The following is a 26674-nucleotide window of genomic DNA, read 5'->3' as shown; positions in this document are numbered from 1 at the left end:
CCCACCATTTCAGAAGTCAGGGAACAAAGAGGCTGACACAGAGCTGATTCCCTGGCTATTAATATTCTCACTGAAGCATTTTTCTAATAAATATTTTCACATGAGAGAAAAGAAATGCAAACCCACCCTATTAATCAGACGCTTGGCTTGTTGTATTTAAGAGAGAAAACTCCAGCCTCTTATTTTAAAATCCTTTGGTTTGGAAAGAGATGATTGAACACAATGCCCAGGCTAGAAGAACTAGGGCCAAAAAACCTCATTTCTCTAAATGGGCAGGGGGGCTGGGGACTTGCTCTAATCCTTGGCAAGGGATTCGATTTCTCGTTCTAGGCAGGTAGTGCCGAACCCTGACTCTCTGACCGCCCAGAATGATGTTGCTGTGACTGGGGGATGGGAAGGCATAGCATCTCCACACTGGGCAGGGAATCCCAGCCCCTTTTTTCCAGAGGTGGAGAAACTGAAGCCCCGAGAGGGGAGTCACTTGCCCATGCCTCCCCCTGACTCACCAGGAGAGGCAGAATTCATCCTGATTAACCTGGTCCCGCCCCCAGCCTTCTTCCCCCAACTTGACAACAGCCTCACTCAGCACAGGCAAGAAAGAAAACTGGTTGTCTTTAAAGACTTTCAATTAAAAAAAAATTAGAAACAACCTGGGCCCAAGAGAGTCACTGAAGACATTCCCAAGGGTCAAATTAAAATAGGGAAAGATTTGCATATCATTTGCATACACAGACTCATTCACTCAACAGACCGTTAAGTGTCTACCATGTATAATGCATAGAGCTGTCCACTGACAAGTCATTTGCATATGCAGATGTAGATAGGACAGTGTCTCTGAGTAATATTCTAGCAAAATGTTATAAACCAGGCTGCCTGCAGATAGGTACCTTCTTGACCTCTCTGCTCTTTCTAATGCAACAGCAGCGCCGGTGAGTGTGCGTTTGTGTGGCAATAAATAAAACTGAATCCCTGCCCTCAGGGAGGTCTCATTCTGGTGGGGAAGAGTGATGTGTAGATAAATCACAATATAAAGGGAGCAGTGCTGTCGCTGAGACATACAGTGTGCTCACTGACCCCAGGAAGCCAGACCAACCGGCGAGAGACCTGTCCTTGTCCTTCCCTAGTTGGGGTCACTCAGACGGAGGACTCATCCTCTCTCTGACACGGCGGTTCAGAGCTGTTTGGGCCTCAGAGATTATCTAGTGAAGACCAGCCTTTTGTTTTATAGATGAGGACAAGACACCTGAGGGGGAAGTAACTCTTGAGAGGGAAGATCTACCAAACCAGAATGTGAGGAAGCAATAGCGGTTATGATGGGCAGTTTCCTGACCCCATGGAGAGCATGGGCTTTAGGTTCTGCCTGCCTGCATTCAAGTCCTGGCTCCGCTACTTAACAGCTGTGTGACCTCAGACTAGTTGCTTTACCTCTCTGAGCTTCGGTTTCCTCATCTGGAAATTGGACATAATTACAGCATCTGCTTGAGGATTAAATCAAATCAATTAATACATAAAAAGCACTCTGAATAGAATCTGGCGCATATTACCTGCTTAATAAATGTTGGTAGTTGTAATTATATTTTTCTGATTGTGCCCCGTGCATTGTCACCAAGCCAAGCCCCGCAGATCAAGCTCTGCACGTAGCCACACCTAAAAAAGAGACTTAACCACCCCGCCTTGCCTCTCAGCTCTACTTTACTTAAGATGTGTTGAAACCTAACTAACATTTAGGTGATGTTTTTCTGTTGTTAGTTTACAAACATGATCTCAGCTAACCTAATAATGCCATGGGAGAAGTCGTGTTGTCATTGCCTCTTTTAGAGATGGGAAAACTGAAATTCAGTCTGGCTGAGGAATTTGCCCAAAGCCACCAAGCTGAGAAAAGGCTGACTTTGCACTCCACCCAACCTTCGGAAGCCAAATCCACACCTCCAGCTTCTCGAGACAGCGCCCCCTGGCTGCCGCGTGTGTGCAGAGGGAACCTCCCTTCCTGCCCTGTCTCCACCTGGCTCCCAATTTAGGAAAGGGCTCGGCAGCGACTTTTGGGGCTCCAAAAGACCAGTCCAGACTCACAAGTCCTAGTTTGACACCCCCGGAGACCGGAGCAGTGCTCTGTTTTGTTTAAAAAAATTTTTTAATGTTTATTATTGAGAGACAGAGAAAGACAGAGCATGAGCTTGGGAGGGGCAGACAGAGGGAGAGACAGAATCTGAAGCTGACTCCAGGTGCTGAGCTGTCAGCACAGAGCCTGACGCAGAGCCCGAACCCACACACGGTGAGATCATGACCTGAGCCGAAGTCGGAGGCTTAACTGACTGAGCCACCCTGGTTCCCCACTGTTTTGTTTTGTTTTTTTTAAATAATAATAAAGGAAAGTGAGCACTGCCCTGGCCTTAGGTGCACAGTCACAAGAGAGGGCTCTGGTGGTCAGAGTGGACCGAGGAAAGTGCCCTGGTCCAGGTGCTCACTGCCGCTGTTTGCCCTATGCAGCCGGCCAGCTTCTTCACAAGCATCCTCTCCACTCCTTAAGGTATGACCTCCCCTACTTGACACACAAGGAAGGCTTGCTCAGCAGGGCTAAGTGACCAGAGCAAGGGTCGTCTCACCACTCCCCAGAGGCAGGGCTGGCGGTGGAGGTGCTGGTCTGCGAGGTCACAAACCTCCCGCCCCATGTGCCCTCACCCCACCATCAAGGAGGCCCAGCAGGTGATGATGCCAGGACTCCCCTGCACCCTCTCTACCCCCAACCGCAGCTGGCCCGTGTTTGCAAAGAGAGCAGGTAGAGAACACACGAGGTCCCGATTCAGCCTCTCCCCTGCAGCTCCAGTGTGGACCAGGCAGCCAGGATTCGGTGCAATCACTGCCCCACCCGGGGTCCGTGGGCTCTAGAAAGCCTTCTGGGCTTGTGGTCTGGAGACCGCCCCAGCCCGGCAGCGACGCCCCGGAAGCCAGCAGCCTGCTTTTTAGCTCCTTCACCTAGCTCTCCCTTTTGCTCCCCGTGTTTAGTTTCTGTAATTGAATGTGTTTTATTTAGACCATAACATTTAGTGCCACTTTGGATTTCCAATTAGGCTTCAATCAAACGCCGAGAGTCTGATTCGTTTTGTTGTTTTTGATCAACACAAAAGATGGCAACATCTGAGGAGCCGTCGTGAAAAGTTATTTCCATCCACTGATGACTAGGACAGTTGCCATGATGTGAAGATACAGCCGCGGAGGTGCCGAGAGCTGCACCAGGCATGGGGGGGAGGGGCGGTTAAGGCAGGGGAGCCAGCGAATCCCATGAGGAGCACGATTTGAAGTTCTGAGGTGCACCCCCATTCTCCACATTCCCCCGCCGCGAGAGAGGGTAGGAGGTGGCTGCTGGGCACATAGGCCACTGGATGGGGCTCCGTCCTCCACAGGCCAGGGTCTTGGGTGCCCATGCGGGAGGGGGAGGAGCTGGATCCTCGAACAAAGCGCTTGGGCCTTTTATCCAGGAGAGGCTCCACGAACACAGGGCTCCCGAGAGACCGGAAGCTGACCACAAGCTGCTTTCTCCCGACAATGGCCACCGCGCTCCTCAGCCAGCGGTGTCCGGCTGTGCCTGCTTACGGACACACGGGGGGCTTTTCCCCAGTGCCCGACGGTTCGGGCCAGCCAGTCACACCCGCTGCCTGTCAGACGGCTCTTCTCTCAGGGGCTGGTCCTAGGGCTGCAGTTGAGAACCCAGTTGTGAACTGTCACGGAGGTGGTGTGGGGAGGGTGGCGGAGGGAAGACGGGGTGACAGGGGACTGACAGAGGAGTGGTAAGTTAGGCTTCTGCCTCCAGTTAATCACTGGACTCTCACCCTTATGTCTGAGTTAAGGCCAAGTGGAGCTTCCATTTCCCCATCGATAACATGCGCTTGAACGTCCCCTGCGGCCGTGACATTCAGCACCTCCTTTTGATCCCACGCCTCTGTGGGACGGGGCTGGCCTGCGTCTGGGAGCGCGTGTGCGTGAGCACGGCCAGTGTGGAGGACGAGCCCCATAAGAGCAAGTGTTCCTGTGTGCTCTGCGGGTGTGCAAGGGCATCCACACCACCACGGCGCTTTCAGACACCAGGCCAGGGCTGTGCTCAATGGGGGGAAGCAGGTCTGTGTTCCCTCTCCTGGGGCTTGCCCTTTGGTCTTTCTGTGCACCACCCAGCTCAGGGACCCAACACCACAGCCCCTGCTTCATGGCTTGCATGCCCCAAGGTNCCTACCCCGCTACTTCAGCAGACAGGTTGGAGTTTGAAATTTGCACCAGGTGGAGGGAGAACTGCCTGTGTCATCAGCTGTTGGTGGCTTAGCAAACAGTCTGGGTTCAGCCTCTGTCTCTCAAGTAATGTTTAATGAGTAGAGGGAGATGGGCAGAGAAGAGAGTCGGCCAGAAGGAAGATTGGAAAGAGAAAAATGAATGGAGCCGAGAACAATGTCTTTGTTAACCGCTCAGCTTCCGGGCAATTTATCAAACAGCCTTGAAGGACCTATTGGGAACGCAGAGCCCGTCTTGACAAAATCACATATACACCAGGAAACTGGTATTGTGATACGGTATGGAGAGCACTGGGAATGCATGGGAGGGGGGTGCTACCCGACAGTCTGTAAGTCAAGGAAGGCTTCCTGGAGGAGGTGTTGCTCCAGGTGACTCATGGAAGGCAGGGAGGGGAGAGCTCACCAAATGGACTATCTCTCGAGTGAAGGAAAACAAAGAGGTATGAAAGAGTTCAGCATATTCAGAGTTCCCCAGATTTGATATTGTTGGAGCTGAAGGCAAGGGGGAGGAGGCATCCGGCCTCGAAGAATAGCCACAGCACACAGCGGTGAGCGGACTGCAGGTGGACTCAATCCACCTGCCCTTTCCGAGATGAAAGGAGCCTCGGCCCAAAGAGAAGGTTTCAGGCTCATTCAGCCCCTACCATTGTAGTTTGGAACTTGGGAGAAAGCAATCGTGCACCGAGCTCCCAGTGTTCCTCCTTCCCTGGCAGCAGGCCCCCCAGCCGGCCGTGGATCTGAGAGGCACAATCAAGGAAAAGGATGCCGGAGCGGGTCACAGCCCACCACCAAAGCTCTTTGTAATCACACCTATCCCCCCCCACCCCCCCCGCCCCTCAGGGACAGCCACTTCTCTGTACAGAGAGGAGACCCTCTGCTCATCTCAGGTTCAGGGGGGGAAAAGGAAAAGAGGAAAAGGGAGATCATGTGCCCGTCCCATTCATTCATTCGGCCATTCCAGCAGCATCTATTGGTAACAGAGACCTTGCCTCCTGGGCTGCTTCTATCTGCCTAAGAGATACTGCAGTGTTTGGCCCCTTCTAGGTGCTTAATAAACACTTGTCATGGGTTAGGAAGAGACAGGCAGGGAAGACGGGAGACAGGAAAAGGGAACGTGTGGAAGGGAGACATTGTAGGATAGTGTGCAGAGCTCGAGTTTGGGGGCAGTTAGGCCTGTATTCAAATCTGGGCTCTACCACTCTTGGCTAGGGCCTGGCTTATTCTCTGTAAGCCTTAGTCTTCTCCTCTGCAAAATGGGGATAATAATAATTCCTGCCTTATAAGGTTGCTGAGAATAAATGACCCCTGCAGAGTGTCTGGAGCAGAGTAAGAACCAAACCCTGGAATCAGCCCCAGCTAAGCCCTCGCCCTTCTCTCGGGTTCATTCACGAGCTCCCTAGTTCACTGCCCTGGAGACCCCCATAACTAACATGCTGCTCATTTTTCATCCTTAAGTCATCTGCCAGTTGCATCTATTTCTAGCCTCTGTCTTATGAGACGAGAATAAAGAAGGGAAACAGATAACCGCGGAGGCTCATTTGCCAATTGTTAGCTCCTGCCGTCAGCAGAGCTCTCTGTCTGCTTCTCCCTGGGTGCCTGGAAAAATCACTGTGACCTTTTATTTACTGGTTGATCTAGTCAGCTCAGGTCTCTCTGCCTCCCCCCTCCAGCCCACCCTCAACATCCCCACCCTCCACCAGCCCAGCGCCGGCTTCCTGCCTCCCGTGTTCCCATCCCACTGCAGGGTGGGCATGCTCTGCTGGCCCCTCTGAGCCTCCTTGTCTTCATGATCAGATTCTTAAAAACCTGTGGCCACAGACAAGAGGAAGAACCGGAAGTATTGATCTTTTCTGCTCGGTGCTGCCACCAGGGAGGATTTTTTGCCGTTGATCCTTTTCGGCAGGCCTCCTCTTCGTTCCCATTTCACCGAGGAGCCAAACTGAGGTCAGTTTAGGCCAGCAAGGGGCCGGCCCGAGAGTGCGTTAATAAGTCACAGCAGTGCCTCGAAAAGCGCTTGCCTCTCCCAGGCCCTCGCTCAGATTTTGCCCTCTGAGCTTAACCACACATCCCCTCTTTCATCCGTTTCGCCAAAACCCCTCCCCTCTTTTCCTTGCACCTCTTCTGACCCAGTGGCCTGTGCTGGCCAGCAACTATTTCTCTCTTCTTTCTTCTTCCTCCCTTGGCCCAGCCGCACATTCACCTATGGCCCCCCTGAGCCAGCTGGGCTGAGGTGTGCAGCCCCAGGCACATGGTGGTGGCAGTTGAGGGTGGTGACAGGGAGACCGAGATGGCTAACAAGTGGGTGCTGACAAGAAGGCGATCCCCAGAGGTCCCGGGAGGCCAGGAGTGAGCCAGGCAGACAGACTACCCAACCCGTGCCTTGATTAGCTGCAGGAGTTAACTGTGTGTACAGTGGGTGTATGCATGATACGCACGTACGTGTATCATGGACACACACCTTGGCTTCCGGAAAAAAACGACCCAAGGTAGAGTATGGCTTTCGTACCCCATCGCCTTCAGGCCACCTGCCTCGAGTGCCCCAGAACCTTCCTTGCCCCTCTCAGACTTGGCCGGCCCTACATCTCTCTGGAATTTGGGGAAAGGAATTTTAAAAGCCTCTTGTGCAAGTCAGCTCCCTGCTTTCCAAGCTCTCTTCTTGGCCCTCGCTGTCAGCATCAATTTTCTGCCGGGAGTGATTTAACCTTCATTTATTCATTAATTCTTTTTTCCCCTTAACTTCATTAGGTAAGATTTATAAAGGTGCTGAATTGGAAAGGTCACCTGTCCCTGGGCCCAGGACACAGTGTGCCTGCATCCCTTCTCGTGAGCTTCCTTCCAGGAGTGCTCCGGAGGTGGGGAGGGGAGGAGAGGAGCAGAGGAGAAAGTCAAAGCCGAGCCTGTGGCTCCCCAGGAAGGCAGGGCAGGCAGGAGTTCAGGGCCTCTGAACACACTCGGTGGTACCTGCTGGCTGGGGGGAGGCCTGGGGACCTGGGGGAAGGGCAGACTCTGTTAAGCACATCTGAAATCCTGGCCCCACCTCTCACTAAATTGACCTTTGCCAAATTATCTAATCTAAATCCTTGGCTTCCTCTTAGATAAATTGTCAATAATGATAGACTCTACTGTATCAGGTGTGGCAGGGATCAAAGGGGAGATAAACTGGGAACCCTGAGCACAGTACCCGACGCACAGCAAACATTCAATAAACAGTAGAGTTTTTAAAAGCTCTTTAATTGTCCCGGTCGAACCCTGGCAGCATTGGGCAGACGTTAGCTCACGAACCACTAGAGACCGGTATGCAGGGAGTCTGACTTCTCCAAGAAAGGCAGAAAGGCTCACATATCCCATGACTGGTTCCATCTCCAGGGCCACAGGCGAAGCCTAAGCTCATAGAAGAGCCAGAAAAAAAGCCAAGCCACCGCCTGTATCAAGATCGCTTCCTGAGGCCAGCAGATTTCTGCAGGAAGCCAGGCTAAGCTGGCACCCTGCTCTCTGCCCTGGCCTGGCCGCGCTCCCTGTCGGGCCCATCCAGCAAGTATCCATAGTCACGGGCCTTTCCCAGGCCTCTGAGGCGTGCTGGGCTCAGCCTTCGGCCATCTCCTCCCAAGGAGCTGTCTCTCTCATTAACAACCTCCCTAGATGAAGGAGAAACAGACTCCAGGCAAAAGAACCATGCAGGTATCTTGAACTTGTGGAAAGAGATGAGTGGCCCCTTGCCGCCACCGCTACGTGACCTTGTTCCTTATGCCCCCCAAAAAACTCAAATCCATCCCAGTTCACTGCAGCCAGGCTGAATTCAGCTCTCTGAGCTTCTTTATCTTGGTGGTAAAAAACGACATCTTTGGTAAATATCCGCCGACTCCCCCATTAGGCTCTAGACTTCTAGGAGACCGGATGCGGGTCAGAGGCACCCTGTCCCCTCCCAGCACCGCCTGTATAGCGCACGCTCTACCAGTGTTTAAGAAAATAATTTTAATAGGAAACCACAGAGGAAAGCGGGCAGGCGAAACTATTCCGCGGCCCAGGCTGAGAATATTGGGTTTGACTATGATCACAGAGGATTACAAGAATTAATTTTATTTTATCTAATATCCTTAGACTTAGGGCCTCTGGAATTCAGCATGCAAATGTATACTTCTAGTGCAAATTGGAGCATGCCCAGATTAATGGAGAAAATTCTTGCTGCCTCACTTTTTGCAGAATCCCATTTCCCTCACCTGAAATCACCTGTTTGTTTGCAAGGCGCTAGGAAATGGATTGCAATAGAGGAAGGAACGATGGGGTGCACACATCCACGGCTGCTTTGGTGCTGGACAGGATGCTGAGCGATGCTGAGCTCTGGACGGCACCCCTCAGGGCCTGGTCCCAGGGTGGTCCTCCTCGGTATGCAGATCACTTCACATGTATGACATTAGTTTGTTCTGTCCTCACGCTCCTGGATTTAATGAGATTCTTTGGGCATTGTTAATAAACAATGCTTGACCTTTTTAGAGTGGCAGCATTGTGTTGTTTTATTTCATGAAATAGGGCCCTACACAACAGGCCATTTGGTATAGTTATTGTTCCATTTTCAAATAAATTTCATTCTAAAAATGAGCTCTGCAATGCTCACAGTGCCCACTGAGATCACCGGAGATCTTGATCACGATTTGAATAGCCCCGAGAGGAAGTGGCCAGAAATCATACCTGAACTTCGAGGGCATTCCTCATTACGTGAGTCCTTTCTCATTCTCCAGCTGTGGCTGCCAACTCGGCCACCACACCTGGCATCTAAAGACACTGTAGGTGTAGGGGCACCTGGGTGCCTCTGTCCGACTCTTGATCTTCGCTCAGGTCATGATCTCACAGTTCATGAGTTTGAGCCCCGCGTCGGGCTCTTCGCTGACAGTATGAAGTCAGTCTGTGATCCTCTCTCTCTGTCTCTCTACTCTTCCCCTGCTTGTTCATGCACGCTCTCTCTCAAAATAAATAAATAAACCTAAAAGAAAAGAAAATAAAGACACTGTCATTTGTAGCACTGTCTTGGCCTGCCTGAGGACAATTTCCTCTCCCTGTGATTCAAGCTAAATCAGTATTGGAATCTGTAGTAAAGAAAGAAGGCTTGGGGTGCCTGGGTGGCTTAGTCGGTTAAGCTTCCGACTTTCGCTTGGGTCATGATCTCGCGGTTCGTGTTTTCGAGCCCCGCGTCGGGCTCTGTGCTGACTGCCAGCTCAGAGCCTGGAGCCTGTTTCAGAGTCTGTGTCTCCCTCTCTCTCTGACCGTCCCCTGCTCATGCTCTCTCTCTCTCTCCTAGAAATAAATAAAAATTATTTTAAAAAAAAAAAAAAGAAAGAAAGAAGGCCTCACCTAAGCCTCTGTCCCTGGGCTTGCCTGAAGCATAAGTATCAGTCATGGAGACATCTGCCTCCATCTTGCAGGAAGTTCAATGGCTTTACCTGTGGCCCTAACTAACATCTAGTGGCAATGCAGTAATGGTGGTATGCACCAGTACAGAGAGCGAAGCCAGCCGCACCCACAATTTAGTCTTTAACTATTCTGTCTCTAGGGGCAGCCGGACAGAATAGACACTGCCCTGTCATTCCTGAAACTCTCAGAATGGCTGCCCTAAGGGACACAGCTCACTTCAGTGACAGAACAAAGGTGATTGACAGCTCCCGAGTCCAATGATTAGCCTCATCCTTTTCACTCCAGCTTACAAGCCCCTCCCACCTCAGGGACTGCCTTTGGCCCACGGGTGTCGCTTTCCTGCATCCTAAGACTACAGTCTTAACAACTAAAATTACCTTAAACATAAACAATGACAGATAACCATTAGAGGAGAGTCATCCTTTTACATTGTAAGAATAGAGTTGGGAATTGTCACTTTTAAGAGATAAGAGAGAGACATATGGGCAGAATACCAAGAGACTCTCATTTGCCTCTTAACGTTAGATCTAAATCATAAAACCATAGACAAGAGACTCTTACAATTGGAGCTTATTTTGTTTTCCTTTGTTCGTGAGAAGCATACGGAGGGCGCAAAAGGCACACACTCAAAACCGATTATCATCTCCCTACACTTGGGTTTCCCCAATGGTAAAAATGAAGATTCCAACCGGCTGACCTCTAAGTCTATAACTTAGTGACTAACCTTGATTCAGTGAGATTTCTCAGGGTGAACAGTTGGCCAGTTTCCATTATGACACTTGCTCATGTGTGGGTATGGTAAGCTCTCTTCCTTCACCTTTTTGTCTCAGAATTAAGAAATTTAAAGGGCACCTGGGTGGCTCAGTCGGTTGAGGGTCTGACTTCAGCTCAGGTCATGATCTCACGGTTCATGAGTTCGAGCCCCGCATCAGGTTCTGTGCTGACCGCTCAGAGCCTGAAGCCTGCTTTGGATTCTGTGTCTCCCTCTCTCTCTGCCCCTCCCTCGCACACACACTCTCTCTCTCTAAAAAATAAATAAACATTAGAAAAAAAAAGAAATTTAAGAGGTTACTAATGTATGCTACAACATGGATGAACCTCAAAAACATGCTAAGTGAAAGAAGCCAGCCACAAAAGCCTCATACTGTGTGCTTCCATTTACATGAAATACTCAGAACAGGCAAGTCCACAGGGACAGAAAGTCGACTGCCTGGAGTGGGAGCAGTTGTCAGGGGGCAGGAGACAGGGGCACGGGGAGGGACTGCCAGTGGGTGTGGGGGTTCTTTCTGGAGGGGATGAAAAAGTTCTAAAATTGATTGTGCTAATGGTGGCAGAATCCTGTGAATATACTAAAAACCATTGAACGGTACACTTCGCATGGGTGAATTTTATGAAAAGTGAATTATATCTCGATAACACTGCTATTTCAAAAACTATTAGGAAGGCCGGCCCCGTGTGGCTACCCCATAGCGTCACCTTCCCCTGGAAGGCAGGGTAGCCCACCCGGGATCGTGCCAGCCTGTGGCATCTGGGAGTCGTGCTGTCTGTCCTTCCTTCATCTTCTTTCTCCTTTTTCCTTTTCTCCCTCCGGCACCAGCCAATTGGCTCTCCTCGACCCCAGGAGGCCGAGAAGGGGAGGGAACAAGAGCTAACGGTGAAAATTAATTGTAACCGTAATAATAAATTATTAATATTATTATAAATTATTATTAGAGCCTGGCAGGACTTAATTTAATCTCCACAACATCCCTATTAGGGGGATAATTATCCACATTTTATAGATGAAGAAACTGAGGCTCACGTAGCATTCCCAAGCCTGTCACGGGCGAAACCAGAATTCAAGCCCGGGGTCTGTCTGGCCTCAGAGTCTATTCTTTGAAGCATGATGAGACCTCACCTATGAGGCTGGGCTTGGTTATTTATTGATGAATTACAATGGAAGTAATTTGATGGGGCTCAGAACTGCAGTATCTGAGATCTCATCTGTTGGTCTGATATTTATGGCCATTAATGGATGATATCTGGGTGGCGCTTCCATTCATTATGGTTTTCATTAAGCCTCTAATCCTGTTTGGAAGTCTGTTTGTCATTTTTAACTCCTCTGTTTAATCTTGGGCAGCCCTAATCCTTCTTCACTATACACCCAAGGGAGACAGCGCCTGACGGCTCTCCCCACCTCCAGTTGTGTGCAGGGCTGGGGCGGGAGGGGCCGGTGCGAGTGGGGGAGCCTCCGTGTGCTACGAGTGTGTGTGATACAACCGTGTGTATAGAATGTCCGCATGAGCCCGTGAAGGGACGGTGTGTGAGGTGTGTGTACGGTGTCAGGGTGTCAGTGTGCAATGCGAGTGTGCGGTATGAATGTGTGTTTGTGTTCACAGCCGTGTTTGCGTGAGGACACACGTCTGCGGGGCGACGGGGCATGTGTGGGGGTCATCGTACGCTTTTTTTGGAAGTACGGGAGAGGCTGAGGGAGCCCTGAGAGGGATGAGGGGCCTGCCAGCCTCTCTGTCCCCTGAGACAATCTCGGAAGTTGGAGGGGATCCGCTCGCATCTGGACCTTGGGCCTCTCCTCCGAGCTCCCTCCCTCCCGACTTGTTGGTTTATAGGAAATTCTTCCTTTAGGCCATGCTTCCTTGAGAGAGGCCTAGGGTCGCTTTACTATGTTTTATTTTTTTTTTTAAATATTTTTATTTATTTCTAGGAGAGAGAGAGAGAGAGAGAGAGCGTGAGCAGGGGAGGGTCAGAGAGAGAGGCAGTCACAGATTGAAACAGGCTCCAGGCTCTGAGCTGGCCGTCAGCACAGAGCCTGACGCGGGGCTCGAACCCACGAACCATGAGATCATGACCTAAGCGAAAGTCGGACGCTTAACCTACTAAGCCACCCAGGCGCCCCTATTTTATTTTTTTTAATGCTTTATTTTATATTAGAGAGAGCGAGAGAGCACAAGTGGGAGAGGACAGAGAGAGGGAGACACAGAATCCGAAGCAGATTCTAGGCTCGGAGCTGTCCACACAGAGCCCGACGCGGGGCTTGAACTCTCAGGCGGTGAAATCACAACCTGAGCTGAAGCAGGACGCTTACCCGACTGAGCCACCCAGGTGCCCCAAGTTGTTTTACTTTTTTGATTCTTACTTAAAACATCGACTCCCAGTGGAACTAGTAAGAAAAGAAATCTGAATGGGGACATTCTTGCGGTGTCCTTCGCTCTCCCCAGAACACACCTCGAAGCTCGCTCTTTCTTACGATGCTTTGCTGCCCTGGACGCTCGCCTTGCCCTCCTCGCGTCCCACCCTTTCCATGGCGACTTCTCTGCTCCTCAGCCCGTTCTGGACCACAACCTTTTGTGCCACGCAGCAAGCTCCCACAGGGCTTATAAGAGACACCATGTTTCCCACTTAAAAATATATTGTATCTCTGGCACCTGGGTGGCTCAGTCGGTTAAGTGTCAGACTTACTTTCAGGTAAGATCATGATCTCATGGTTCGTGGAATTGAGCCCCTCATCGGGCTCTGCACTGACAGCAAGAGGCCTGCTCGGGATCCTCTCTCTCTCTCTCTCTCTCTCTCTCTCTCTCTCTCTCTCTCTCTCTGCACCTTCCCTGCTATCTCGCTCTCTCTCAAAATAAATAAATAAGCATTAAAAAAATATTCTATCTCTAGCTCAGCTGGGCTCAACCACCAGTAGACACACTATACATTTCAACTCTTATTCCCCTAGAGACTTTGGGGATCGTGGCCATCAGCTATGATGGTTCAGGTTGTATACTGCACAAAAGCCTCTGGCTGAGGGGCAAGTGGAGGCTGAAAAGGAGTCCTCACTCATCTCGCCAATCATGCACCCAGAGGGGGCGCCTTTTTCCAATTGCACAAAAGTGCTGACCTGGCTAGAGACGTCCAGAGAGGGAGCTTCAGAGAGTTCAATCTTGTTGTCTCAAGGCCTCCAGTAGCAGCCAGAAGAATGCTTAATGAGGGCACAGAGAAGGCCGCCTCCCCTCCCTGGCCCCACGTCCTCCTCCGGAAGGCCTTTACCCCCTTTCTGATTAATCCCGCCGTGTTCTGATCACCACTTAACTCCGAGTGCCCTTGCCCCACTCCGGCTTAATTTTCCCTTCTCAGTGTCTGCCTTTTAAGTATCCTAAATCTTGTTTTCACATCTTTGTCATGTCCTTCCAACTAGTTAGCAAGCGCTAGGAGGGCAGAGAGCCTGTTTCCATTTCCTTTGCTTGCGGCCACCCCTGTGACATCTATCCAAGGACTCCGCCCCCGGCGGCTGCCGAATCAATGTTGATACAACTGAGCCGCCCGCTAAGGGGAAACCAAAGCTCTGTACTCAGAGCCGGGGCAGTGACCCCGCTCCCCAAACACCAGCTCAGCCAAACAGCTCAGGGGACGCGAACACATCCCCTCAGCCTCCCTCCAAGCTTTGGAGCTAGCTAACCACGACATGTATGTCCGTAAGGATTGGAAAGTTCTGGAAAAGTTCAGCCCGTCTCACAGTCTGTCTCTAGGGTGACCCAGAGTTCTAGACAGGAAGATTTAAGAAGTGGCCCCAGCCCTTCACCAGATTAACTTTTAGTTATCCCGTAGGGAGGGATTGATCGGATTTCTGATGACCGTGGCTTGGCCGGGGACTAAAGCTGTACCCGTCTGGACCTGTGTTTGGTTTGGATGACAGGCAGGGCCCCACAAAGGCAGAGCATCCTGGGAAATGGCCCTTAGCTGGGTCTGCGACATTATGGCTTTCTTGCTTCCCCTGCACAACGTTGTATAAGCATGTCCTGCAGCGGGAGAAGTGTCTCCTGCCTTTTCTTCCTGAAGACCTCCAGCTCCGAGCCCTTGGCTGACCCCCCCCACTTCCATCTCCACCTTTTCAGCATCAGTGCCCCTGAGCCTCCTTAACACGCTCTCACACTCCAAAATAAAGCATTTAGGCAGTCGCTAAATAGCAGTATTGATGCTCCATCCCCTCATGCCCCGAAATGATAATGCATCACCCGTGGTGCGCATCCAGACGGAGCCCGATTACGCTCAGGTGGTTAAAAGTCCAGGTCTAATTAGAGTTCCAGGGAATCAAGCCATTGTATTATTAATGATTCTCCAGCAATGTTCTGATTAAAACAGTAATTTTAATAAGCACAGCTCGATGCTAAGTGTTCACTGAGCACCTAATTACATCAGTTATAACTCCAAAATTATTTAAAATTCCCCCTTCTTTTTTTTTTTTTTTCCAGCAGACCCGGCATGCACCAAATAAAATAGAGACTCAGACAACTTGGTGATTATTTGCTCTAATTAATTTCCTAAGCACCTGTTTAAAAAAAAAAAAAGGGAAAAGGATCTTTTGTTTCTCATCCATTTCCTCAAGTTCCCCTCCACCCCCTTCTGTCCCCAGCGGCTCCCTGACATTGGTTACATGTGAGGCAGCCACTGAAGGAGGCCAGAATAGAAAGCAGGGAGGAAAGGAAGGATTCAAACATTCCCCACCACCACCCTCCAGGCAAGGGGGGGCGGGGCTCAGAGCTGTCTTCCCCATTGATTGAGCTGTGGCCTGGGAGCAGAGAGGCCGGGGCACCCAGAGGGTTTCTCGCCAGAAGCCAGCTCCTCCCAACACCCTTGTCTTCATTAGACCAGCCTGGGATGTCACATTCAATGACGGTGCTTGCCTCTCCTGAGGCATCCCAGTGCGGCAGTTTTCAGAATCTTTTGACTCATGAGCCACTTGACTTGAAAAAGAGAACGGGGGTCGCCTGGCTGGCTTAGTCGGTTAAGCGTCCGACTTTCGCTTAGGTCATGATCTCGCAGTTCGTGGGTTCGAGCCCTGCGTCGGGCTCTGTGCTGACTGCCAGCTCAGAGCCTGGAGCCTATTTCAGAGTCTGTGTCTCCCTCTCTCTCTGACCCTCCCCTGCTCACACTGTCTCTCTCTCTCTCTCTCTCTCTCCTAGAAATAAATAAAAATATTAAAAAAAAAAAAGAAAGAAAGAAAAAGAGAATGGGCTCCCCCTCTGCTCTGCCTGGAAGGGCACCACGGTTTCAGACACAACGGTCAGCTAAACCATCCAAGAGCTGACGCCCAGAGTCTTGTTTTTATTTCAGACCACGTTATCAGGAAGTTATCGATTTGTCCCCAGAAGCAACACCAGGAATTCCCCCCCTACCCCCACCCCCAGATGTGTGTAATAAGCCTGATCCTGAACCAGGCAGTGCTGTGGCTCTCACTTCACGTGACCAGCACCAAGACAGGAGAGTTAGGGACGCGGCCCTTAGCATTCTCATGCCCGCCAGTGCCATCACGTTGGGGGATGGCACCAAATCCCACTGCTTTATTCTGTCTCCCACGGTCCCTTCGCCTCTGTCTCAAGCCCTGCAAGGCTCGTCAGCTCACCCTTGGATAGCAATACCAAGGCCTTCAAGTCTCAAACAGTCTTAATTCCGTTATAAAGTCCAGTTCCAGACCAGAAGAAAATTCTGGCCTTGTCGGAAGCTCAGATCTCCCCTGCCCTGCGGCCTGGGCCCCCTGCACAACCCCCACCAGGAGCCACGAGGGATGGGAGGGTTGTTTTTGCTCTTTTTCTCACTTCTATTCCCCAGCAGAGCTGTCGTTACTGAACCCTTGGAGGAAGCAGAGAGGAAGGGTCAGAGAGACCCTTTTGCACTTGAACTAGAATTGACACAAGGTAGCCTCCTGTCTCAGAGCTGGCCTACACTTCTGACTCTTGTGCGGCTGGGTCCCTCATGGGTCCTTGGATACCCCTCTGCTGAGCTCCTGTGGCTGCAGCTCTGGTCAGGTGGGGAGCGTTTCCTGTCTCCTCTCAGCCCTGAATCTCCAGAACTTTCTTCCACATGGAACCCAGCTCCAGGGGTTTCTCTTGGACGGGTCACAAAATGCTTCCAGGCCAGCTCTCCTTCCTGAGGGGGCCAACTCCGGATTTGGTGCAAGGAAGCACTTGCACGTGCTGGGTCCACCGCTGTCACCAGAGTGAGGGTGCTCCGTGACACCCCAAGGCCCTGCCCTCACTCTGCCTTCGCTCTGCCTCCTAAGGGCTCACCAGCTGGCTCTCTGGCTTTCCTGTCCATTCTGTCCCCTACAGTCTAGGGCATGCATCTCAAGCCCTCCTGGTAAAGTCCTTTTAAAAGACGGCTAGGTTACAGCATTCCAAGGGCTTCCTCCAAACCTCTCACAGTGTCTTCTCCTTTTCATTTCTTGGCTCCTGTATGTCTTTGATCTGGGGCCAGGACCCAGGATAAAGGGCAGAAGACTATCAGTGTGTGATAGCCTGCCACCTTCGTGAGTGTATGGCTTTCATGGTAACTCGGTGCTTTGATATCTGATAATATTTACAAATGTGGAAACTGAGGCTCAGAGAGGTTAAGGGGTCCATCCAGCCCAGCCAAGTGCATGGTGATGCTGAACCAAGTTCTTCTAACTTTGACAGCCATGTCCTTTCCATGACACCATGCACTTCTGCTGGGTTACAAACATTAAGTATATTTAAAAAGAAAAAAGAAAAAAAAACAAACAGAAAAAGCAACCTTCACATCGCCTAATGGACCCCAGCAGAATGCCAGGGGTGCCAGCCACACCTAGAGAACCTTCACATAGTTCTTAGTACATTTACTTAAGAAGCTTAAAATAAAACCTGGATCACTGGGCAAGTGTGATTAGCTTCTCAGCAGGTATTTATAGACCTATTTTGTGTAAGAAACTAAAGTCAGAGCATACAGGGATATCTCAAACGATGAAGTAAAAAGCAGAACCGTATGAGTAACCTAAAAAGATAGAGCCCTAAGAAGAGTTTGCAAAGTGCATTAGAGCCCTGCCGACTGGGCAGCTAGTCAGATTCTAAATTCAGAAAGAGACATCATGGAGGTTGATCCGGGAAGGCTGCATGGAGGAGGGGAAGCCCAGGGATTTGCAACTGAGCAGGAGAGGGGAGGACACTCTCATTAGCAGGAATGGGTGAGCAAAGTTAAAGAGGGGCGGAGGGGGAGCTGTGCAGAGCATGAGAGATGACCCTGCTGGGAGTGGAGTGGGGGTTGACACTGACAGAGGGAGTCTGGAGATATCAATCTGGTGGGGGCAGAGGTTAAAAGACACAAATACCAGGCAGGGCATTTGGACTATAAACTTCATCCAAGAGGCAGTTCTTTTGTTTTGGTTTGGGGTTTTTTTGTTTTGTTTTATTTTTAGTATTCTTTAGGTTTTTTCCACTAAGGGCATCGTTGTAACACACTGCCTCCTGGAAGCCTTCCATGATTTCCCTTCCTCTTTGCTCCTGTAGCTGTACCACATCTCAACCATACAGCTAATATTTCATTATCATTTGGGGGCGGGGTAATCTGTTTTCCATTCAACACTCTGAACACTTTAAGATTAGGGCGATAGCTGTTCATCTTTTGAATTTCGTGCCGATACAAGATACATAGCGTGGACTTAGTATGTACCTATTAATTATAACTAACAGCTGTATGCTAGGAACCAGGCTAACAGTTTTCTAACCTGTGCCACCCTTCAGGGCTAAGAAATAATATGTGTAGAAGTTTGGAGCATGAGCTCCACAGCCAGTCTGCCAAGGCTGGAATCCCAGCTCGGCAACTTCCTGCCTGTGTGACCGTAAATAAATTCACTAAGCCTCTCTGTGCCTCCACTTCTTCCTCACCTGCAGATTGTGGGTCTTATGTAAATATGTGCTATTATCATCACCATTGCACAAATGAACAACTGAGGCTTGGCTAAGCAAGGTGCCCAAGGTCACACAGCTGATAAATAACGGGGCTGGGATTTGGACCCGGCGATCAGACACTAGGACCCATTCCTGGGTCAACCTTTCTGAAGGAAAGGGAAAACGAGGGTGTGCAGGACACATCTGGTGAGCGGAGAATAGAAGGGAGACCGACGGGGCCAGCCGCCACCATCCTGCTCTGAGGACGTGGGCTGAGGGGGACCGCAGGGATGCAGTGCCAGGGGCGGGTGGGGGACACATCATGAAAGAGGAAATGCAGAACTTCTCCTTTTCCTCCCTTCTGCTCTGTTTGCACCACCCTGGCCTTCCACGGTGCCCCTCAGCCACCTTCCCTGCCCCTTCCCTGGCTCTGATAATGCTCGTTCCTGGAATCCTCTCTGCGTCTTCTCTTGCTTGGTCTTGGCTCGTGCCTTTCTTTCCCTGTGGACTGCCCTTCCTCCATTCCTGCCTATCGAAATATCACCAAGCTTTCAAGGCCTCATGGTCCCTCCAGCCGGAGGAGATCACCCTCAGCGAGGAGTGTCTTATATGACACTTTCACTTTCCAACGTACACAGCAGAGGGTCTGCTTCTCGAGGGCACCGTAAGACCTTGACCACCTTGTTTTCGTGACACCGCATGTGAGGCTTGGTACCTGGTCTGTTGAATATATGAGCAGACAAATGAATGAAGGATTCATACTTGGATGGACTAATGAATGAGTGTGTGAATGAATAAGCCAGTGGACAAATATAAAACCCAAGTATAAAAGCCAGATTATAAACATCAAATTATACACAACCGTATGCAGGTCCACTCATGAATGTGTATGTACCAGGCCAGGTTAGTCAACCCATACTGTGACCCTGTGGTCACTGCTGCCCCAGCAGAATGGTCTTTATGCAATTGACGAGTCTACACAGATTCCTGAAGCAACACAGCCCTCCCTCACACATCACCCTTTCCCAGTGTTAAAAGGATGAATGAATGAATGAATGAATGAATGAATGAATGAATGACATGAATGATATGGACGTATAAATGAGCTCTGTACAGAAAGGAAATTTTTCAAATTTAATATATGTGTAGGAGACTCTTTTTTACCCCTTAGGCAGAGACTTAACATGTGCTGTTATCAGGGTTCCTGGGTGGCTCAGTCAGTTAAGCATCTGACTCTTGGTTTCAGCTCAGGTGAGGATCTCACAATTTGTGATATTGAGCCCCAGGTCAGCACTGACGGCGCAGAGCTTGCTTGGTATTCTCTGTCTTATCTCTGCTCCTGCTTTGCTGAACGCCCTCTCTCTCCCTCTCTCCTTCTCTCTCTCTCTCTCAAAATAAATAAATCAACTTTAAAAAAATGAAACTCTTGCTTTAAAAAGAATATGTACTGTTATCTACCACCTCTCTCTCTCTCTCTCTGTGCTCATCCACTGAACTACTAATTTGTCCTAGGAAGCTAGGAGTGACAAAACACTGCTCTGTCCTTCCCAAGGGAGCCAGCCACTTAGCATCCGATGAAAAATCAGAGAGGATATTTTCTGATGGGAAGACAAGATGGCCATGTCTCAGGTGGGTCGAAAGAAAACTGGGGAGATGGCTGAGCGGATGCGCTCCAGAAGAGCCACTGGAAACCCAAATTCTGTTTTACAACTTGAGCCTCCAGTGGCTTCTTATCTGCTTGGATCTATACAGCTCCTTAGGTGGAGAGGTGGAGGCCCATCTCAGATCCAAGGCCAATGGGTAAAGCTAAGCTGGCCCTGACCTTTCTTACGTGCGTAGCTGTTGATTTAGGTGTCCAAGTTGGGCTTGGACACTCTTATGCTCTTTGGTAGGATTGCTCTCCCTTTGTCAAGGTGACGGGGGAACTTCACCAGGGGTCTCTTCATGAGCCCAGAAGCAGATTCCAGGGGAGATATAAAGAATGGAAAATTAGTGTCCAGGAGCCCCTGAGAACCCACCTGCTTGTATCAATAACCAGGAGTGCCAATGTCAGGGCCAGAAGTGCAGCTGGGCACCAGGAGACAGAAACTGGAGCTTGGCTGGGAGCCAATGTCACGACCTTCCACCTGGGCAGGTGGAAGCAGGAAGTGGATGGACGGTAACAGGTACATGAAGGGGCATCCCTGCCTTGTTGCTCCACCCCCTTGCCCTCACCACCTTTCCCCTCCTGGAGTAGAGCGGTTGATGTTGACCCCATAGGGAACTCTGTGGGACCTGGTCAGTCCCGGGCATCTGGTTCCCAGGTGGGAGATTCGCTAAAGTTATTTCTTAGGCCCCATCTCTCCATCCCACTCATCCCGCATTTCCCATCCCACCCACTTTCCCTAACTGAATAAACCCATGGTTGTCATGGAGACAACATAGTATCTGCATCTCTGCCTCTTTGTGGATCCTTCCAAAAAATAGAACTAGAAAGGCCCTACTTCCTCTCCCCTCGTATTTCTGGTCCAGAGCTCCTACTAATATGGTATGGCGTTTGGAATATCTGCTTTGCCCGTTCAGTTTCCTACCCTCTTTGTGATTTTTCTTTGCCCACGTTTTACCTTGATCCTTAGCAGACTAAGCTTGATGTGACTTCGTTCGGCAGAGGAGCGTGAGTCTCCGTGCACTTTGGCCTCAAGTAGGGATTATGTCATTCCTAAAGACGATGGTTTGAGTGACTGCACTGCTCTCCATGCAAAGGGCAGACATAATTCTCCCCGTATGACAGACCAGCAGTCTCCGCCCGGAGAGGCGAGGTGGCTGGCTCAAGGTCACTCAGCACCTGAGCGCAGAGCCTGGGCCAGGGCCCTTTGCAGCTTTCCCGTGCAAACACTGCCACCTTCAGTGGGGTCTGCAAATAGAGACTGAGCATGAGAACTACCACTATTGAGCACCAACTGTGTGCAGGGCCCTTTGTGTACAGGTGTCACGGATACCCCCACACAACCTTGTGAAGTTGATATCGTTAGTGTCACCATCTCGCAGAGGAGGACACGGAGGCATAAGGAGAGCTGACAACTTAATGTCATGCAGCCGCTAAGCAGAGAACTGGCTTTGAAACTGAGGACTGTTTCCTTCAGAGAATGTCTTCTTAACCAGTACAAGATATGGCCTCTACCTGGGGTGGGGTGGGGGGGGGTGGATCCAGGAGAAGCCAAGAGGCCATTGCTTTAGTGTTCATCAAAGGGATAAATGTCATCACTCTTAGGGGCCAGAAGTTTCTTTTCCCACCACCTTCTCCCCTTTGTCTCCTGCACAGCCCTCTGCTGAGTTTTATGAATGTGGAGGGAAAAACTGTCATTGAAAAGTTCAACCAACTTTGGATTCCACTCTCTGAGTGATAGATAGCTTTAATTACTCCGAATTACTCAGCCACTGCACTCTTCTCCCCCAAGTCATTAAAAATAGATTTTCTCTTTGAACTCCACTCCGCCCCAAGGTCTGCGGAGTGTCAGGGACTCTTAGGAGGCAGCCCCAGGGTCAGCTTGTGGCCAGAAGGTTGCGTGTTGCTTTAGTCGCAATCACAGGCTCCAGAACCCCTAGCTGGTTTGCAGGGCAGGGGGGTGGGGAGGGTGGTGCCTGCTTTTTCTTAATGATATTGATCATGTGACTTTTCACAGCTCAGAGGACAGGCAGGAGGCAGGGCTGGTGTTTACTTTATGAGGATTTAAGGAGGTCTCATACATGGCTATTGATTTTTAAAGAACCGGATCTAACACTCGGAACAAACCATAGTGAGTGCTTCGCATTAATTACTGGCAAGTTGATTCATAGGAATGATCAAAGCTGAAAATGTGAGCTCGGAGGTGCTGTGCTCCCTGATGAGCAGGTATCTTTGTCTGCATTTTAAAGGTCAGAGGACAGAGGTTTGAAGAACCCCTGACACTTCCGTGCTGAGGGCTGTGCTGAGGGCTCCGGGACATTCCTAGGAGGCTCGGGATGGAAGATGTGCAAGCTGCTCAGAGCCATGTTCATTATTGTTCTGGTCCTTGGCAGCTTGAAGACAAATTTAGCAGGGAGCCTTCCACCCTCACCAGCCTCTCTCCTTCTTGACTCTCTGACGATCTTTTGTCGCATCTAGTTCCAGATTCACCATCTGAATCGTTGCTAGCAAACAGGACAGTCAAATGAGCTAAGAGGCATGCAGTGGTCATGTAGGCAAATGCACAGATCTTTCTGGCCTTGAGAGGGGGTTACGTCCTGATAAGCCCATCGTAAGTTGAAATGCACTGAATACACCTAACCTACTGAGCATCGTAGCTCAGCCTAGCCTAAGGTAAGCGTGCGCAGAACACTTAACGTTAGCCTAGAGTTGGGCAAAAGCATCAAACACAAAGCCTATTTTATACTAAAGTGTCGCATATCTCATGCAATGGATTGAATACTGTACTGAAAGTCAAAAACAGCATGGTTGTCTGGGTACAGAATGGTTTTGAGGCTGTCGGCTGTCTACGCTTGGGGTCACGTGGCTGACTGGGCGCCGTGCTCGCTGCCACTGCCCAGCATCCGGAGAGAGCATCGTATCACACATCGCTCGCCTGGGAAAGGATCCAAATTCAAAATTCAAAATACGGGTTCTGCTGAATGCGTATCGCTTTCACACCGTCTTAAAGTCCAAAAATCTCAAGTCGAACCATTGTAAGTGGGGAACTGCCTGCAATTGCAGTGTCCAAGAGTAAAGCCAGGCACTGCAACTGGCACCTGATTTCTGGGGCAAAGAAAGGTGGCCCTGACTGCCAGCTCTTGGGCAACTTCAGAATGGGGGGGCTTCCTCTTCAGTGCTGCCTGTCTCTACCTTACTGCCTCAGCCTGGGGGTCAGACAAACCTGAACTCCAGTTCTGTTTCTGCCACCTGCAAGGCACGTGACCTTGAGCAGGCTATTTAACCTGAGACTGTTTTCTAATAAGTAAAGTGAGCCTAAGACTACCTTGCTTGCAAAGCTGGCATGGGATTAAATGAGATAATACACACAAAGTGTCTGGCATGCAGTCGGCACTGGATAAATGGAAGCTATCGCTATCATTATTCCTGTTGCTTCATTCTGTTCCACATGCTCAGCCAACTTCCCAGCTTGGAGCAGGGTGATGCTAGCCAGGGGCCGGCCAGGTGTCAGCAGGAGACCTCAGTCCCTATCACTTCCTCACCCCCCCATCCTTGGGGAGCAGATCCAAGGTGGGGATCCCCTAGCTCTGCCCCCACGCACTCCCAGCAGAGAGTTTTCCATGAAGATGGCCAGCAGACAATTAGCTCTTTGCCTATAAAGGACAGGACAGAGAACTTGTATTTGACCTTGGGATTTTACAGACCCGTGGGTGACAGGAAGCACGTTAGCAGCCAGTGCAGCCCATCTTGTCCCGGGAGGGTTCCCTGTGGCTTGGGCTGGGCACTGGGTTAGGTCTCTCTGACCGGTGGCCATGTCCCTCTCCCTGTGGACTCTGAACCCTGGCCCCATCGGGAGTGAAGGGAAGGACAGAGCCCCAAGCACTCAGGCCTCCCAAGACTGAAGGTACCCATGGCCCCAGGGCTGCCTGGATTTGGGGAAAGCCTGTGATGAGAAACCCCACCCACGCACCCATCCACCAGTGAACCACTCTGGGTGCCAGCAAGCTACGAAGGACTTGGGGACAGAGATGCAAATGCCCCACCTGCCCCCCACCCCCCAGCCTGCTTCCTGCCTCCTGAACCTTGCTCTGGTCTCGCCTCAAACTTCTACTGGAACTGTCCCCTGAACCTCCTATCCCTCCCCATCCTCAAAAAGATCCCTTGTGGAGGCACCTGGATGGTTCAGTCAGTTAAGCATCTGATTTTGGCTCAGGTCATGATCTCACCATTTGTGAGTGAGCCCTACATTAGGCTTGCTGTTGTCAGTGCAGAGCCCGCTTCAGATCCTCTATCTCTCTCTCTCTCCACCCCTCACCCACTCATTCTCTCTCTCTCTCTCTCTCTCTCAAAAATGAATAAATAGAAATTTTTAAAAAAAATTAGAAAAAGGCCCCCATAAGCATGTCACCAGCTCTGGCAATGGTGGACTCTCCTCCAGCTGGCCACCTGGCCACTCATGGCGAGACCAAGCCCAGGGCTAAGCCAGCCCTCCAGGGACCTCAATTTCCTGGTAGATGGAATGGAAATCATACTACCTAACACTGCCTCATCCGACGTCCTCCCTGGGGTGTTGGGCAGATTGAGCAGGATAAAGTGTGTGCAGCACTCTGAAAAGCTGGACCCGTCCCCGGATACCTTGGTGATGGCTCTAGGGATCTCGGGCCACGTGCCAGGCCTGGCCGGGGCTCTCCTCGGTCTGCCCGCAGCCGTGGATGTCAAAGAGCATCAGCTCTGGGGCGCCTGGGTGGCTTAGTCGGTTAAGCGTCCGACCTTCGCTTAGGTCATGATCTCGCGGTTCGCGGGTTCGAGCCCCGCGTCGGGCTCTGTGCTGACGGCCAGCTCAGAGCCTGGAGCCTGTTTCAGTCTGTGACTCCCTCTCTCTCTGACCCTCCCTGCTCACGCTGTCTCTCTCTTTCCTAGAAATAAATAAAAATATTTAAAAAACAAAACAAAACAAAGAGCGTCAGCTCATTGCGGGAAAACAGGTTGCATGAGGGGGGAAAGGAGAAGGCGGGTCTGAGAGCCTACCCTGGAAGGGAGAGCGGGTCGCCGGCGGGACCACCGAGCGATGGCACAGAGGAGAGTACAAGGCTCAGGGACGCAGTTGTGCCTCAGCTGCTGCGCTGTGCACTTGGCCCGGCCCCAGGGACCAGGAGCCTGTTGATGAGGCCAACTGTATGCGCCGGCCAGGCTGTGACACCTCCCACTCCCGCCACCTGGCTCCCGGCCACTGAGAAGGCCTCTGTTTCTTTCCTTGCGTCAGGAGGCAGGGGACACGTGTGGGGACAGGTGTGCCATCTGGCAGGAGCAGCAGATTCCAGGGGGGGCTGGGGATTAAGTGCTCATTCTCTGAGGGGCCCCACCAGCCTGTAGAACAGCTTTTCCTTACTTCTTCCGCTGTCGGGGTCTCTCCTGGGCTCCATAGCACGGGAACCCTGCAGGCTTCTTGGACGCGAGTGCCATGCCCCTCCCCCACCCCCCGAAGACCTCTGCTCTCGGGCCTTTGAGCAATGACTGTGTCTTGAGTATACTTCTATTGTGACATCTGTCCCACTGTATGGAGCTTATCTGTTTCCTAGGTTTGTCCTCAAATAAACCAAGAGCTACAGGGAGGCAGAGGATAGCCCCGGTGCCGAACAGAGTTTACTAATAATTTTTTACCTTAAAATTTTATTTATTTATTTATTTATTCATTCATTCATTTATTTGTCTATTTATTTATTTCTGAGAGAGAGACAGAGAGAACACAAGTCAGGGAGGGGCAGAGAGAGAGGGGGACATAGATTCCAAAGTAGGCTCCAGGCTCTGAGCTGTCAGTCCAATGCTCAGTAAATGTTTAAGGAGCGCAGGGGACCTAGGCACAGTCCATTGTCAACATCCTACGTCTTGTGCTCCTTCGACTCAGTTGTTTCTCCAGGAGGCCCAGCTGGAGATGGGAGCTCCTTCCACGTGTCCACACAGAATGGCAGAAACATGCTATATCTGTTCCCAAGCTCGCTTGGCAAATGACCTTGGGTCCTCTCTCCACCAGTGGAGAACACTTGTCACTGAAGAGCGGTGACGTGTTTGCACCTGAGGCAGTCACTGTCCAGGGCCTCAAAGGCCTTCCTGGCCTCACCCTGGGTGGTCCAGAGCCCACAGGTCTGCCATGTTCTTCAAGATTGTGAGGAATGAGGCTGGTTCCCGCCATTTTCTGTGACTTGTCCCCATAGCCAGTAATAATCTGATATCATGTCCCTCACAGGGCACACCCTGTGGACTACACACTGTGCTGAAAGAAGGGAGCGTGGGGAGAGCCACCCTAAACTCTGCACCTCCCTGGTGATGCCTTCCCACATAGTGCTCCAACCCCACTGAACCAGGCCAAGGAAGGCACTAGAGACGCGGGGCCCCAGGGCCAGAGGAGCCAAGAACGCAGTATGAGTCACCTTTAATTAAGAGTATTTCTTTGGTAAATGACTTAATAGGACAGTTATATTCATTAGAGGTATAATTATAAGACATAAGATCAAGCAGAAAAGAATGCAGAGTGTGAGGGCGGAATGGGTCCCTAGCAGCTCCGGGTTCGTGGGGAGAAGGCGCTGGAGGGGTCAGAAGAAGGGCGTCCTCCTGACTGTGGGCTTCTCCTTGCCACGCTCATCCAGCCTGGCTACCCTAGGATCCCAACACTCAGGAAGGGAGCGGGG

General features: G+C 50.9%; 1 protein-coding gene and 1 long non-coding RNA gene across 4 annotated transcripts in view; one reads left to right on the top strand and one right to left on the bottom strand.

Annotated features, from left to right (window-relative positions):
- PLXNA2 (plexin A2) overlaps positions 1-26674 on the top strand; it is a 186129-nt gene that overhangs the window by 79769 nt on the left and 79686 nt on the right. The gene's annotated exons all lie outside the window — the stretch shown is intronic.
- LOC144240752 (uncharacterized) lies at positions 22747-25435 on the bottom strand. Of its 2 annotated transcripts, none has more exons than XR_013337839.1 (3): positions 25378-25435; positions 24524-24904; positions 22747-22923 (listed from the first exon to the last, which is right to left on the bottom strand). It is a non-coding gene; the product is annotated as an uncharacterized LOC144240752 (long non-coding RNA). The 2 variants fall into 2 exon arrangements; XR_013337840.1 differs by having other exon boundaries at positions 24624-24904.

This window comes from Crocuta crocuta, unplaced genomic scaffold, assembly GCF_008692635.1.
Source record: "Crocuta crocuta isolate KB4526 unplaced genomic scaffold, BGI_CrCroc_1.0 scaffold207, whole genome shotgun sequence".
In the NCBI taxonomy this organism is placed as follows: Eukaryota; Metazoa; Chordata; class Mammalia; order Carnivora; family Hyaenidae; genus Crocuta; species Crocuta crocuta.
This window is presented reverse-complemented; position numbering and strand designations above follow the sequence as displayed.